The sequence below is a fragment of the Xenopus laevis genome, chromosome 6L, assembly GCF_017654675.1.
Source record: "Xenopus laevis strain J_2021 chromosome 6L, Xenopus_laevis_v10.1, whole genome shotgun sequence".
NCBI classification, from domain to species: Eukaryota; Metazoa; Chordata; class Amphibia; order Anura; family Pipidae; genus Xenopus; species Xenopus laevis.
This window is the reverse complement of record NC_054381.1, coordinates 157,110,335-157,127,455: the sequence shown is the minus strand read 5'-3', so window position 1 is coordinate 157,127,455 and position 17,121 is coordinate 157,110,335.

Genomic DNA, 17,121 nt, shown 5'->3' with positions numbered 1-17,121 from the left:
CATCAAAAAAAACATTGGGACTTCTCCCATTGACTTATATGCAACCTCGACAGGTCTGTGATGCCGGATTTTCTGATTCAGACTTTTCCATCCTCTAGGTATAATAAACTTCGAAAAATTTGTGACTTTTTAAAAGTTCGATTTTATACTAAAAAATCCAAGATTTTTCGGGATTTTTGCATTCAGAGTTTAGTAAAATAAACCTACATATTGAATTAAATTAACAAAAGTGTTCTGTGAACAAAAAGTATTATCTTTAGCTATTTGGCACATGACATCTACGGGCTGATTTATTAAATTTGAAAATTTGCTTTTGGCAAAAATAATTCTTTTCTTTCAATACCATGGAGCCAATGTGTTTTTTTTCTGAGGTATTAGGGGTCACATTTTTTTCCATGATCTCGATGAACTTTATCAATTTTTTTCTAAATTATAGACAGATATTATGAAACAAAAATGTGAGAAGAAGCAGAAAAAAAGTTGCAATAGCTTTTTTTAACACGATTGCAAAATGAATCTCACCCCAAGTGATTGAATTCAGTTCAACAAGTACAATTAGAACAACAAGTCAAGTGTGATTCTTGCAAAAAAATGCAGTACTAGTGCATCCCTACTGTTCAGACTATGGGGTATATTTATCAAAGAGTGAAGTTAATAGTAAAGTTCCGCCACTAGAGTGAAATTCCGCCACTTCCCATTCATTTCTATGGGGTTTTTAAAGGCGTATTTATCAAAGGGTGAAATTTCACTTTCCCCATTGATAAATACGCCTTTCAAAATCCCATAGAAATGAATGGAGAGCTGCGGAATTTCACTCTAGTGGTGGAACTTCGCTCTTTGATAAATTTACCCCTATGGGGCTTAATTACTAAATAATGAATGCTTCCTCAATAGGTTGGGTGTATTTTTTCATATTTACGACAAATTGCAAGAATGTTGTTGCAAGACTAATGTGACAAAATTCCTGCCTTGCCATAAATTTTCTTTGAACATTTACCTGTGTATTTTCCCTATAAAATTGTAGGGTGGAAAATTCTCTTGAGAATTTATTCCCTAAATAAACAATCTAGTTTGGAGGAGATGTGGCTGCTCTTTCTTTATAATGAAGATTAATTGACAACTATTTACTGTTTTGGAATGTTCCTTCACTAATATTTGTCATACTCTCTTTTACAATGCCATTGTCATTGGAAATTAAAAATTTTGCCTAAATTCAAATTTTCACCTTTGAGTAAATTATCCCCTTTATCCTGGTTGCTTCAGATATGAATTTTGATTTGAATGTTATCAGTTTGGTCATTCAAGTAACATTAATTGTTTTCCAAAGAGATGTAGCCAATCATAATTTGAATTAGCAGAAAGATAACCAAAATTAATTTTGGGAAATTGTTGCTTACATTTATTATTTAGTTGGCACAACCTTTTACTTACATGTTGTAATATTTTCTATAATACATTTGATTCAGTTCACAGAATTGTTTCAGTATAAGAAATTCCAGAATACCAATGCTTAGGTTTTAGATGGCGAACTAGGGGGTCGAAGTTTTTTTTAAAGAGACAGTACTTCGATTATCGAATGGTCGAATAGTTGAACGATTTTTAGTTCGAATCCTTCGATTCGAAGTCGAAGTCGTAGTCGATGGTCGAAGTAGCCCAAAAAACACTTCGAAATTCGAAGTTATTTTACTTCGAATCCTTCACTCGAAGTTAGTGAATCGGCCCCTTAATGTGTTGGTTTTCATTTTACAAAGTTGGATAGAACTCAGCAGAGGCAGATTGTCGGTAACCACTTGCGGCACAAATCAAATGTAATTTGGCTTTTCTCTCATCTTTATTCTAAAGCCTTTCTCTGTATGTAAATCACTGACAGGTCTCTTTTCCTCGATTCAAAAACAGCCGGAAAGAAATATATCTGTAAAGTGTTTAAGCTTTGTTTCATTTGATGGACCTCTTGTTGTGATGTTGATATTTATAAATGTTTTTTAAAAATGCTGTTTTGTGTAAAATGGCAGCTTCTGTGGATTTTTTTGGAAATCTGTAAATATAATAATGTGCAGTTAAATTTTCTATATCTCATGTCTTCCTCTTTGCCATTACACCGGAATAAGCTAAACTTGCTTGTCCCACTATAGATGGGTAGTGATTGGCGAATTTATTCACCAGACGCAAATTCGCGGCGAATTCCCACGATTCGGTGCCGGCGAATAAATTTGCGAAACCGCCACAAAAATTCACCAGCATCAAAAATGAGATGCCGGCGGGAATTTGGCTAATTTTTCAGCGAAACGCCCCAAATTCGCCCATCACTATAGAGGGGTCTAGCCAATGTTTTTTATTTCTCTTTAATGAGGGGATTTATCTCTGTCATCTTTCAACACAGTTGTCAGCAGAAGATGTTATGTATTTTTGAGCAACAGATGGGCCCAGGTAGATCTGAACTCTTTAGTGAATGGAGGTCATTGTGTTCTTATTGTGCAAAAGGGAATAAAACACTAAAGATAGAATAAATGAGTGTGTCTTCAATATACAGACACCTGAGTGGAGGATAAAAAAGGTTTATGGAGGCTTAGGCTCTCCAAAAAGTCTTCTATTGGTTCCCTCCACTAACAATGTCACTCTTATTTCCACTAGTGATGGGCGAATTTGCGCCGTTTCGCTTCGCCGAAAAATTTGCGAATTTCGCGCCATCTCGCGGCATCTCGTTTTTGACGCCGGCGCCAGTTTTTGACGCCGGGCCCGTTTTTCAGACGCCAGCGCCCGTTTTTTCGACGCCGGCACACGTTTTTTCCAAGCCGGCGCCCGTTTTTGGGAATTTTAGCCGCGAATTTTCGCGGGCGTTTCGCGAATTTATTCGCTGGCGGCGAATCGCGCAAATTCGCTGCGAATTCGCGCCTGGCGAATAAATTCGCCCATCACTAATTTCCACTATAACAGAATGTATACATGTTTTTTTTCTAAATCTCAGTTCCCAATGATACAGGGGCCATTTATAGTGGAAGTATTTACAAATTTTTTTGTGGATATAAAATTACAGGAATGTGATTCCATTATCCAGAAAGCTCCGAATTATGGAAAGCCCATATCCAATAGACTCCATTTTATCCAAATAATCCAAATTCTAAAAATGATTTCCTTTTTTCTGTGTAATAATAAAACAGTAGATTGTACTTGATCCCAACTATGATATAATTAATCCTTATTGGAAACAAAACCAGCCTATTGGGTTTATTTAATGTTTACTTGATCCAAACTAAGATATAATTAATGAATTTTTCGAAAAAAATAAAAGAGAATTTTTTGATTTATTATACTACGACCCTGGAAATAGCTTGAACTCAAAAATACACCATCTAAAACCTGTCTAGGTCATGTAGAAGTCAATGTTAGAGGTCCCTTGGACTATTTGTTAACAAGATGTTTTATTTTTTTACTGAGGGTTTTGCCCGAAAACTCAAATAATTCAAGTTTTTTTCCCATGGAAAATTCAATTAGTTCAAGTTTTCAGGACTCAATCTCGCAGAATCTGTTTTTTCCCCATTTGAGTTTTTTCTTAAATAAGATACCATTCTAGTTGTGAGTTCATTCGAGGTATAAAAAACTCTACCTTTTATAAATAACCCCCTTAATGTTTACATTATGTTCCAGTAGTCTTAGGGGCAGATGTAAGAAGGGTCAAATATTGAGGGTTAATTAACCCTCGATATTCGACTAGGAACTAAAATCGTTCGACTTCGAAGGATTTTAATACAACGATCGAAGGAATATCCTTCGATCAAAAAATCACAGGCAAGCCTATGGGGACCTTCCCCATAGGCTAACATTGACTTCGGTAGCTTTTAGCTGCCGAAGTAGGGGGTCGAAGTTTTTCTTAAAGAGACAGTACTTCGACTATCGAATGGTCGAATAGTCGAACGATTTTTAGTTCGAATCGTTCGATTCGAAGTCGAAGTAGTAGTCGAAGGTCGAAGTAGCGCATTCGATGGTCGAAGTAGCCCAAAAAACACTTCGAAATTCGAAGTTTTTTTAATTCGAATCCTTCACTCGAGCTTTGTAAATGTGCCCCTAAAACTATGAAATTACAGAACGATCCATTATCTGGAAAACCCCAGGTCCCGAGCATTCTGGATAACAGAGAGTCAAAGAACTGAATCAAAACTCCATTGTATAGATATAATATTTAAGCAGGGCTCTCGTTACCTCTTATATTGGTCGTATTGGTTGTAAAAATAATCCCTTATTCAGATTCCACTAGGAAATAATGGTTTCACCATCTCTGGGCTGAAGACTTCATCACTATAATACTGATACATTCCATAGTCCTTTACAGATAATGTGCTCATTAGTCCCTGCACCAGTGGAGCTTAAAATCTCATTTCCATCCCACACAGACACAGTTGGATCAATTGAATCAGCAGCCAATTAACTTTGCAGTACGTTTCTGGAATGTAGATGGAAACCCACACATATGCAGGGAACTCATACCGTACCTGTACAACCTGGTACAAATGGCTGAAAAGTCTGCTGAAAATACTTATGAATCACAGATGCACTGAAATCTCAGTTAATTTTAGGATAATGACATTCCCAACACTTTGGGGCAGATTTATCAAAGGTTGAGGTGAATTTTCAAATGAAAAAAATTAAAATTTTGAGCTAATTTTTGTGTACTTCGACTAGGGAATAGTCCAAATTCGATCTGAATTTGAAAAAAATTTGAATATCGAAATTTATTGGGTACTGTCTCTTTTTAAAAATTCTACTTCAACCATTTGCCATCTAAAACCTGCCGAATTGCAATTTTAGCCTATGGGGGACCTCCTAGAACATATTTGGAGTCAATTGGTGGACTTTGAAAAATCAAAGTTTTTTTTGGGGAAAAACTTCGAATTGAAGTCGATCGAATTCGATATTCCTTCGATTTGTACGATTCCAATTCGGTCAAATACGGACCTTTCTCATCGAAAACTGACCTATTCGACCAAAAAATAAACTTCGACTTCATTTCGCTTGGTCATTTTGAATTTGAATTTCGAGGTTTTTTCAATTTAAAATTCGACCCTGGATAAATATGCCCTTTTGTGTATGATTTGTATTTGGTCAATGTCACTCTAAAGGACAAGGAAATGCAAATTCACCAGGGGGAACCAATATCTTAGACAACCCTCTGAATTTAAATTTCAATTCGACACTTTGTCAAGTTGTCTAAGGAGCCTATGTACTAACATTCAAATTTCAATTTTTTTAAAAATTTTTTATATATGGAATCTTCTCTCTAAAAATGCATGGTTATTTTTAATTTATCTAAAACTCTTTTTCGAGATTCGAGAAAGTGTAAACAAATACAAAACTTCACCGTGTTAAAGCTGTGAAGGCCTTATACAAGTCAATGGGAGCTGCTCTGATCTTGTCTTGTCCATTTTAAATCAATTCAGACTTTTAGAGGTTTTTGGACTTTTTTTGGTAGAAAAACTTAAATAATTTAAGGTTTTCATATTTGTATTCGGATCATTAACGATTTTTTTTTTCATCCATACTTTTTATGTTCGGATCTTTTAATAAATGACATGACATTGTGGTTTTAGAGAAAACGACTTAATTTGTGGTTTCAAAAACCACTTAAATCAGAATGTTGATAAATGGGCCTCCCCGTCTTCACTAGGAACACTTGGAAAGGTAAGTAAGATGGCAAAGTGATGCTAAATATGCATATCAACATTTGGATTCAGTTTCTTATTTTGAGTCATATCCAAAAATAATGGATTCAATGCATCCCCATTAGTGATGGGCGAATTTGCCAAACGGCGAAAAATTCGCGAAACGACGCCGGTGTCCCATTTTTGATGCCGGCACCCATTTTTTTCGAAGCTGGCAAAATTTTTTTTCGACGTCGACGAATTTTTTCGGGAAAATTTTCACGGACGTTTCACGAATTTATTCGCTGGCGGCGAATTGCGCAAATTCGTTGCGAATTCACGCCTGGCGAATAAATTCGCCCATCACTGATGCCCATGAGTTCAACTATTCCAAAAATTGTCAAAATTTACTAATTGTACAAAAATGGTTCAGGCCATTGTTAAGTTGGCAGCTGAGTTCCATGCAATGACTTATCTTCTGCATGCTTCATGCCTACTGTACGGGCATATAAAAAAGAACATATGGCTCAGTTCAGCAGTAGCTGTTACTTGCTTATTTGTTGGATACCTCCTCTTTGAAACATTCCCCAAAGAAATGTGTTGTGCAGCTCCCAGATAATGAACATAATTAATTTATAATTTCTGGCAGATGTTTTGCTCAAAGTTTTTGGCAGTGGAGACAGTTCTTAACATTCTACGGCAATTCCTGGTTGGCCTGTCAATTTTGGCACGGGCGTTCAAGTCAATTGTGTCCAAATAATGTTGACACGAGGCAGTTTTGACGCAAGCCACTTTTCCAACGTGCTTTCAAAAATTTTTGACGCCGCCGAAACACAGAAATTCACAGCAAATTTGCGCCTGCTGAATTTCTCCACCCAGCACAAGTTTTTCAAATTTGAAATTCGACCCTTGATAAATCTGCCCCTTAGCTAAGAAAGCTACACCATAGAAACTTGTACCATATTTGAGCATCTTCTTGGGTGAGCAGAAGACTATGCAGTCTTTATATGCGCTTGTCTGTATGTGAACTCTGCTCCCTAGGATCTGAATTATTGTGTGTCCCAAGATGTGCCGTCCATTTCCACTGGGGGGCCTATGAGGTGACATTTTTGCCACTTTTCAATTGTTTTGCACAAAAACTCACAAATTCTAATTATATTTTTAAAAAACGTTTGGTATTCATTAAGCACAAAAATGTAACAAGAATGTAAGACTTATAAGAGGTTTCAACTTCATGTAGGAGTCAATGGGAGTTGTCCTAGGCAAAATTCAAGCCATTTTTTAATTCAAGTTTTTTTGAGCTTGTAAAGTCACAAAAAATCGAGGTATTCAAACTTCACTTCAATTAAGTTTGGATTTAAAAAATCCAAATCCAATAAGCAAAACAAGTTTTTTTTTATATTGTGAGTTTTGCTTAGCCGAAAAATTGGCGAATTTCTCGAGAAATTCGAGGAACGGCAAAAAGAATTAGCAAAGCTCAAATTTTGTGGCTCACCGCTCCTTTTTGATGACGCCGGCGGATATTTGTGGTGGCGAAATGCGAAAATTAGCTGTGAATTCACCCTTACTGAATTTATTCGCCCATCACTGGACGCCATCTCAAACCTGTCGAGGTCATGAAGAAGTCAATGGCAGATATCCCTGAAGTTGTTTCTTGACATTGTGATCTGCACTTGATATTCCGATAAAGTCTGGGTATTTGTCTGATAATCCGAAAAATCCAAAAGGAAGTAACATAGTAAGTAAAGTTGAAAAAAGACACATGTCCATCGAGTTCAACCTTTTTTTTTTTTTATTAACTACCTATCTGCCAGTTGATCCAGAGGAAGGCAAAAAAAAAAAGTAATTAAGCATCAGTTGTTTATGATGTGACATAAATGATGATGATGATGATGATGGGGTTGGCCATTTATCAAAATTCGTATTTGTGTGGTTTTAGAGGTTTTTGAAACCACGAAAAAACAAACTTACAAAAAAACACGAATGTCAAGTAATTTATTAAAATATCCGAATATGTAAATCTCAAACGAAAATAAAACATGAGAAAAGAATCCTCATTTTCAAGAATTTTGTTACGATTACAAGTATCAAAATTACCAAATACCTCTAAAACCATTAAGCGAAGCAAAGAAAGATTTTACTTGTTAAAGGAAGGCTCCCATTGATTTCTACATCCAGGGTCAGACTTGACTGTATTAATAGAGAGAAAAAGAAAATCTTTGAAAACATTATTTGATTAAAATGGAAACTATGGGAGATGGCCTTCCAGTAATTCAGAGCTTCCTGGATAATGGGTTTCCAGTAGTGATGGGCGAGAAAAAATTCGGCAGACACGAACTTGCGGGGAAATTCGCTGGCAAAAAATCCACCGCAAAAAAAATTTTTTTTGTGCGTCACAATAAAATTGACACACGTCAAAGTTATTCGGACGCCCATTGACTTTAATGAATTTGAACAAAATAGTTACGCGTATAAAATTTTGCGCATCAAAATTATTTTGACATCCATTGACTTCAACACGTATCACAAATTTTTCGTCATTTCTTACATTTTTCAGTAAACAGCACAGATTTGTCCCCATCACTAGTTTCCAAATAACAGATCCCTTACCTGTAATTAGTATAATCCACGATTTTTAGCACTAAAAAAATACGATTCAGGGAAACTAAAAAAGATACAAATGTTTGTAAATCATCCCCTTAGCTCCTGATAAATGCAATATAAACCATTGTTAAACACAGTGCATTATATTATATTCACTATATTATACATATTTATATTACAACTTTCTTCCCTTGAACCTCACCATTTAAATTAGTTGTTCACCTTCAAACAACTAGTTGGTTTCAGATAGATCAACAGAAATAACGACTTTTTCCAATTACTTTCTATTTTCTATGTGTACATGTCTTTCTAATATTGATGTGTAAAGTGTCATTTTTCACCTTTCTAAAGCAGCTGTGGGAAGGGGGGTCGCTGACCCTGTAAACTGTTCTAACTTGATACATTTAATTGATACATTTCTTATCTTTGTCCCTGCTGAGCAGAATCCCTGGGTTTCATTACAGGCAGCTGTTAGAATTAATACAAAAGTTACTAATATTCCAGAGATGCTGCTAAGAAATGTATCGACTAATTGTATCAACTAAGGGGCAGACTTATCAAGGGTCCATTTTCGAATTAAAAAAACTTCAACATTCGAATAAAAAAAGGTTTTTTTTTCTGGGTGAGTAGGCAGTTTTCGTTTGAATTTCAATCGTACGAATCAAAGTAAAATTGTATTTGATCAAATTCGATTCAAATTTTTTTCTAAATTTTGTTTGATTTTTCAAAGTCCACCAATTGATTCCAGATAAGTTCTAGGAGGTCCCCGATAGGCTAAAAACAGCAATTCGGAAGGTTTTAGATGGCGAATGGTCAAAGTCTAATTTTTAAAGAGACAGTATACAGTATGATAAATTTAGATATTTGAATTTTCGAAGTTTTTCAAATCCGAATCGAATTTGGACTATTGCCTAGTCGAAAAAACACAAAAATAGCTCGAAATTCGAATTTTTTTAATTAGATTTTTTTTAATTCGAATTTTCACTTCAACCCTTGATAAATCTGCCCCTTAATAAATTTTGCAAAATTGGAACAGTTTAGAGTCTGCAGAGGAATTACTGAGCTGCCAGACTCAAACACCGGAGACACGAAAATTAAGCTTTAAACTTAGATCTTGGAAAAACAGTAAAAAATATAAAAAATAAAAATCTTTATTTCTGGGGAACAATCTGAAAACAACTGAATTAGCGTTATTCTAACTAGAAATAAACCTTTGCTCTAACTAGAAATAAACCTTTACGAAACTCACAACCAATTGGTTGAGAAGAAGGACAAACAAAAAGTCTCAGTTCTGACCAGTTTGGGCAAAAGTCCTCCTCTCTTGATTCTGTAACAAACTTCTGCCTTTCTCCATTAATGCCCCATTGCTCCTGCATTGTCATAAAGAAAGAAAGCTAATTAGGCAAATTTGTGGATTGAGTTTTTATACATTTGTATATTACCTTTAAAACATTTCATTCAGCATTTTGTTAGGGAAATGATCAATCCCTTTAATCAGTTTGATTTCGCGTTTCTGGATTTTTCCCAGTTCCAAAGAAATTCTTTTGTTTTTCATACTCTACTCTGCTCTATTACAATATTATATATAACTACCTATTGATTAAGCTGATGAAAAAAACAAGTTACCCAACCAGCTATAGGACGGCATGAAAGAAATTACTTTTGTGACATCATTAAACGTAATCTAAATGACATCATTAAATGTCATCTAAATGACATCATTAAACATCATCTAAATGACATCATTAAACATCATCTAAATGACGTCATTAAACTTTATCTAAATGACATGATTAAACGTCATCTAAACGACATCATTAAACTTCATCTTAATGACATCATTAAACTTCATCTTAATGACATCATTAAACGTCATCTAAATGACATTATTAAATGTCATCTAAATTACTTCATTAAACGTTATCTAAATGACATCATTAAACTTCATCTAAATGACATAATTAAATGTCATCTAAATTACATCATTAGGGGGCACATTTACTTAGCTCGAGTGAAGGAATAGAGTAAAAAAAACGTCGAATTTCAAATGATTTTTTTGGCTACTTCGACCATCAAATTGGCTACTTCGACCGAATCGAACGATTCTAACTAAAAATCGTTTGACTATTCGACCATTCGATAGTCGAAGTACTGGCTCTTTAAAAAAAACTTCAACCCCCTACTTCGCTAAAGTAAAACCTACCGAACCCATAGGTCCCCCATAGGCTTTCTAACAAATTTTTGGTCGAAGGAAAATCGTTCGATTCAAAGGATTTAATCATTTAAATGAATTGCGGTAAATTCTTCGACTTCGATATTCGAAGTTGAAGGATTTAACTTCGACAGTCGAATATCGAGGGGTAATTAACCCTCGATATTCAACCCTAAGTAAATGTGCCCCTAAATGTCATCTAAATTACATCATTAAACTTCATCTAAATGACATAAAGGGGCAGATTTATCAAGGGTCAAATTTCAAAGTAGAAAAAGCTTCGAAATTCGATCTAATTGGAATACTTCGACTTCGAATATTGAAGTCAAAGTTTTTTTACATCGAATTTGGCCATTTACTGTCAAAGTAAAATCGTTCGATCAAACGATGAAATCCTTGAAGGATTTCATCCATCGATCGAACGATTTTTCTTCGACTTCAAAAAACTTAGAAAAATGCTCTAGATGGTCCCCATAGGCTAACATAGCACTTCGGCAGGTTTAATTTGACGAAGTATTGAAATCAAAGTTTTTTTAAAGAGACAGTACTTCGATTATCGAATGGTCGAATATTCTAACTATTTTACTTCGAATCAAATTTGAAGTCGAAGTCATAGTATCCTATTCGATGGTCGAAGTATCCAAAAAATTACTTCGAATTTCGAGTTTTTTTACTTCAAAAATTCCGTTGAATTCACTTCGACCCTTGATAAATCTGCCCCTAAACGTCATCTAAATTACATCATTAAACTTCATCTAAGAGACATCATTAAACGTCATCTAAATGACATCATTAAACGTCATCTAAATGACATCATTAAACGTCATCTAAATGACATCATTAAACTTCATTTTAATGACATCATTACACTTCATCTAAATTACATCATTAAACTTCATAAATGACATCACAGAGCCAGCTGCACCCATCTGTTAAATGAGGCAAGACACCATTACAAGGCTAGATAACCAAAACCATCCATAAAAAGGAATTTCATATGAAATATATTCTTCTTTTTCTAATTTAATTGGCTTTATTTTATTTGAGTTCAGCGAGCAGGCACCGCGGGTTCTGAGTGCCGAGGGAAAGCCAGAAGCCTTGAAGTCTATGAGAAGCCTTGAAGTCTATGTGATTAAGGGGTAAATGATGGAACGGTCCATTTATCAGCACATTTGGATACGTACTGTTTTCCTGGCATTGCAGTGCTATAACTCTTATTAGAATAGCTCTGAATAGCTCTGCGGTGTTGGAGGCCTCATTTCTTAAAAAGAAATGTCAATGAAATATTTGTAAGCGGCCAAATGGACTGGAAACCCTAAATAATATATTTAACAGACATGTTAGGATGAGGCAAATTGCCAGAAATAGAATATCTACATGGTGCCCTCATCTTCTCCTAGGCTTTGCCCACAGAAATGCCCCATATTGTTGACTCCAGCAGAAATGGAGTCAATTCCAGGCTGTTCACCCACAGCCCCATCTCTAATCCCAGGTGTTGGCTCATTAATTCCAGCACCTGTACTGGATTCTTCAGCCTGAGTGAACACGGCCCTTGTTACTCTTCATATCTGCTGCATCTCATTGGGAATTCTGGGAGAAACAGTTCTACCCTCTAAGGTTCTTTCCAGTTTCTATAGCACTCTGTACTCTACGAATTTTACAGATCGTTACCTCTTTTCTTTGCCACCTTTGACCTGGCGAACTGATAAGATGAAGCCACATCCTCCTCAGTCTTATGTCAGTGACATCATATCCTGTATGCTGAAAGTCATAAAAGTTTTAAAAAATGTTGGTGTTTTTTAAAGCTGGATTGCCTTTCAAAAGTCCGAACTATTAAAGATTTTTGTGTTAACATAGTTTTAACCATTTGAGGGGCATGCCGCATTTGTTTTAGGGTGGGCTCATGTCTAGGACATTAGAGGATCTCTTTTGTCTTTATTTTGCTTCCTTGGACATTTGTAATAATAAGTTCCAGCATTCGCACCAATATCTCTAATAAAGACATATATATACAGTACAATCTTTATGTGCCTGCCCTATTTAAATCAACCTAAGCGTGCTAATGAAGTTTTGCTCGGCAGAATTGAACGCTAGCGAAAGATCACTATGAAATGGTCACGCTGGCGAATTAACGCTAATGAAACTTCGCCAGCATTCGGCAACTTCAGCAAATTTTAGTGAATTGACATACTGGTAATGAATTTACGCCTGGTGAAGTGGCACAAAGTGTGATGGATCATTCGTTGAGGAATATTCGTCCTTTAGTGAATTCCCCCATTGTCTTATAGATCACTAGTCCTGACTGGTGCTATTGCTCAGGCTCTGGACACACATTCATCCCTTCTTTAACAAGAGTCTAAAAAAAACTGCGTATGTCCCATTATTTTTTAGCATAGAGTGTCAAGAGAATTATGCGTCACTTTGAGGCCATATTAGCTCCCCTTACTTTTCCACCCTTACTTTTCCAACATGAGCAGGCAAGGGCCAGTAACATAGACAGCACAAAGTAAGGGGTGACTATCCATATTCATCTTATTTGCAAGGAATCATGCCTCTGGGTTTGAATTGGGTATCTTGTGTATTGCAGCCTGTTGCCTTGCCTCTTCACTAATCAGGCAGATTAGAGGTATAGGTTTACCCTGTTATGAGGTTCCTATGGTTAGCCCTGGCAGAGGCCCCTTATTTAAACCTTGAACGAGCTTTCCCCCCTGCCAGTTCCTAGGTCTCCAAACCTGCTGGACACCTGTTCCTATGTTCCAGTCTGACCCTATTTCAGTGGTCTCCTGTGATGTTCCCGATTCTTGTTCTTGTTTTCCTTTTTGGCTAAAGTGTACATGTTCTTGGACTTTTGTTCTACTTTGAACTCATGAGCCAGTAATTTGTTCTTTTACTTTATGTTGGCTAATACACTCTCTGTCTGCAAACATCCTTGCCAGTCTACTCCCTCTTAGTTACACTTTAAATATTAACCCAATGGCCCTTCTGGTCATTCCTATGTGGGGTTTGGGCCACTGGTTGTGACATAATTGCTATAGTACCTAACATGATTTCCCACCCTTGAACCAAAGGGTTCTTACACACAGGCTTTTTTTTGTGCGCTCCCCTGCGTTGCACTTTCTTCCATTCAGCCGCAGGGAAGTGCAGGAGTAGACACACTAGGGGGCGCAGCATGTTGCATTTCACCTGCGTTTGGTGCTTACATGCATGTGTGTGAGTACAGCCCCCTTCACAATAATTGAGTGCATCTACTCCTGCGCTCCCCTGTGGCTGAAGGGAAGAAATGCAACACAGGGGAGCGCAGGAAAAAAACGCCCGTGTGTAAGAGCCCTTAAAGCGTTTCGAAGACTGATTCTCAATAAGACAAATGCAGTGTTTCAGTTGAACTCTACACAGATACTGAAAATATAACAGATTGCAACAGACATCAAGGCAGAACCATTTGCATACACAAAATATTTGAGTTTGCTCATGTAAAAAACATGAACTGGGGATTCATTTTCTTTTGTCACATTTCAAATAGTGAGCGTTGCCTTAATGCAAAACATACTGCCGTGTAAAAAAATAAAATAAAATCAGCATTTACCTTCCAATTATGCACCAATTCTGGCATGGCTCCAACTTATTTTAGGTCCCTGGGCCCATGTCAAAGAGAAACTGGGGTACTTAATATAAAAGTGTGCAGCGTTGTATTAAAAGGGACACAGTAGACTTTGATTAGACTATGTGTGTATGAATGTATGGCTACTTCCATGTATGAGAGATTCAAATACATAGGTACATAGGTTTTTTGTTTTTGGAAGCTCCAGAAGAAGTAATCTTGCCATTCCTCAACAACAACTTCACCTTCAATGGGTGACAGCATCTGGGGTATGTTTTGGAGAAGAACTAAACTAGTATGGTTATGCTAAAGAAGGCAGACATACTGTAAGAATACCTGTGCGGCGGGGTTGCACCGCCATGCCATCGGCGGGGACGCCTGCTGCATGGTTCCTAAAACGCCGGCGCCATGTTGGTTAGGGCGCGCGAGGCACGCCTGCGCAGGCACGCTGGCGTGCTTGCGCCAGCGCGTTTTTGGTGCGAAATTTGAATCCTATTTAAGGACATTTTTAGTGTACAGACATTGCCCGTGATAGGATTGTATCCTGGTGCTTCTTAGCCTTGTGCTTTTTGTTCCTGAAACCTTGATCTTGTTTATTACCCGTGTTTGACCCTGCCTGTATACTGACTACTCTGAATTCTGAATATTGACCCAGCCTAAACTTTGACCACTCTTTGCCTGATCCCTTCTGCCTGATTGATACCCGGTTTTGACCCTTGCCTGCCTGACGATTCTGTTATCCGCCTGCCTCGAACTCAGCCTGTCTGACCATCCGCTTGCCTTGACCTGTGTACGGTGACCTTCGGCCTAAAGTCTCTGCTAACAGCCGTGCCCCTTCGCCAGCCAGAACATCTCGCCTTGTTCCCCTCGTTAAGTCCAGGTGACACCCAATTAAGCTGAGGGCTCCTCCCGAAGCCCAACGGTGGTCACACTACTGGTGAAGCCAAGCAGAGACCAGGGTGCTTGGCATTTGTTCTGGTATCAGGTGCCGGCCGTGACACATACTCTTTTTATTGTCTGTCTTCTATTCTGACAAGTACAATTCCATTGCTTTTTTATTCAAAGGCAAGTCCCAGTCAGACCACCCCGCAGCAGAAGAAGGAATGCCAGTAAGGTAATGTCCACAGTTTGATATGTTCACAGCAGCCAAATACATAAAATACATTTCATCAAAAGAAATTCAAAAATTAAAGATTTTTGGAAACCGCCGTCATAACCTACTTTTGATCATCCTACGGATTATCAGCTTGAGTAAACAAAAATAAGACAGATTTTCTTGGCTGAGCAGAGATGCCTTGGCAACACAATGCCTGATTTGTTTTTGGATCACAACTGCTGATTTAAATAGAAACCATCTAGGAAAAAAGGGATGTTTAACTTTCATGGAAAGATATCATAAGTCAGATATTTCTCTTAATGAATACAGTGATAATATTTATCTAGAATGCAAAGCTGTTGACAGGGTTGGACTGGCTCACCAGGATACAAGGAAATATCCCGATAGGCCCAGGCCCTGATGGGTCACCGACCCCTTAGGATAGTCCTTCTTACTCTTCCATTCATTCAGGTAGAAGACAGTCGAGAAGAGTGGAAGTGGATAAAGAGGAATGTTGTCACCTCTTCAATTTATTGTTTCAATAGGTTTATGGGAGCATTAGTCAAATATGGCCCCTAACTCACCCAAATCTAGGCATTTATTTTCGTTGCGGAAATTTGCTGGCGTCAAAGTTTTTTTGATGGCAATGACAATTCTGACACTGGCGACAATTAAATGCACGCCCGTTGACTTTAATGCATGTCAAATTGTCACCACCGATAATTTTGGTGCCCACAAATTGATGCCGGCGTCAAAATTTGCGTTTCGTGAATTTTCCGTCGTTTTACAGATTTCACGAATTTCCCGGCAAAACAGGACAAATTCGTCCAGCACTATTTATGGTCAAACTGTTAAATGTTCTTTTTTTCTGGTTGGCTTAGGTCAGAACTATTTAAGGCTCCTGATCACGAACAAAATTTTTTTATATAGCAAATAAGTGATGCCTGGGTGCAGAAGAGCTAATAACAAACATACCATAATAAAATACAGGTATAGGATCTGTTATCCAGAATGCTTGGGACCTGGGGCTTTCCGGATAAGGGGTCTTTCTGTAATTTGGATCTTCAAGTCTTAAGTCTAATAAAAAATAATGTAAACATTAAATAAGCCCAATACACTGGTTATGCTTCCAATAAAGATTAATTATATCTTAGTTTGGTTCAAGTACAAGGTGCCGTTTTATTATTACAGAGAAAAAGGAAATAATTTTTAAAAATTTGGATTATTTCATTACAATGGAGTCTATAGGAGATCTTTCCGTAATTCGGAGCTTTCTGGATAATGGGTTTCTGGATACCTGTACAATACATCTGTCTAAAAGTAAATATTAGAAATAAATGTCAAGTCAAAATATTTTTCCCTTAGAGAATAAAAATCAAATCAGACATAAAGGAGAAGTTTGAGAGAGCGGAAGAGAAGAGGAAGGAAAAAACTGAAATATTCTAAAGATATGGTAATAGTGAGAACATACAGTAAATGCTGACAGAATGGGAAAGTAAAAAAGCTGAAGAAGAAGATAAAGAAGCAGGAGAACAGGAGGAACAAGCTATTCAGAGATAAAAGAGAAAGACGATGGATTAACCAGAGGCAGGAGACAGAACTAACAATCTGGTAGAAAAAAAGAAAGGGACAAAGGCAGCAGAAAATGAAAGAGAGCGACAAACAATGTCTCAAACAGAAAGAAAAGAAAAATATAAAACCTTCTATGAAGAATGTAGTGGAAAGGAGGTTGTGCAATGTAAATGCTATTAAAGGGCTAACAATGCCTTAACTGCAAGGCCATTTCACATTCCCTTTGACTCCAATGCATTTTTGGTAACATTTTGTGGTTTCGCATAATTTTCCAGGGTTTTTTTTTTTAACTTTTTACCAACGCAAAATGTATTACTACTCATTACAAATGATAAAAACATGGGTAAGCTTCAGCTTCTGGGGCATGGCATGAAAATGGAAAATTTGGGATGGAAGTGTGCCCCAA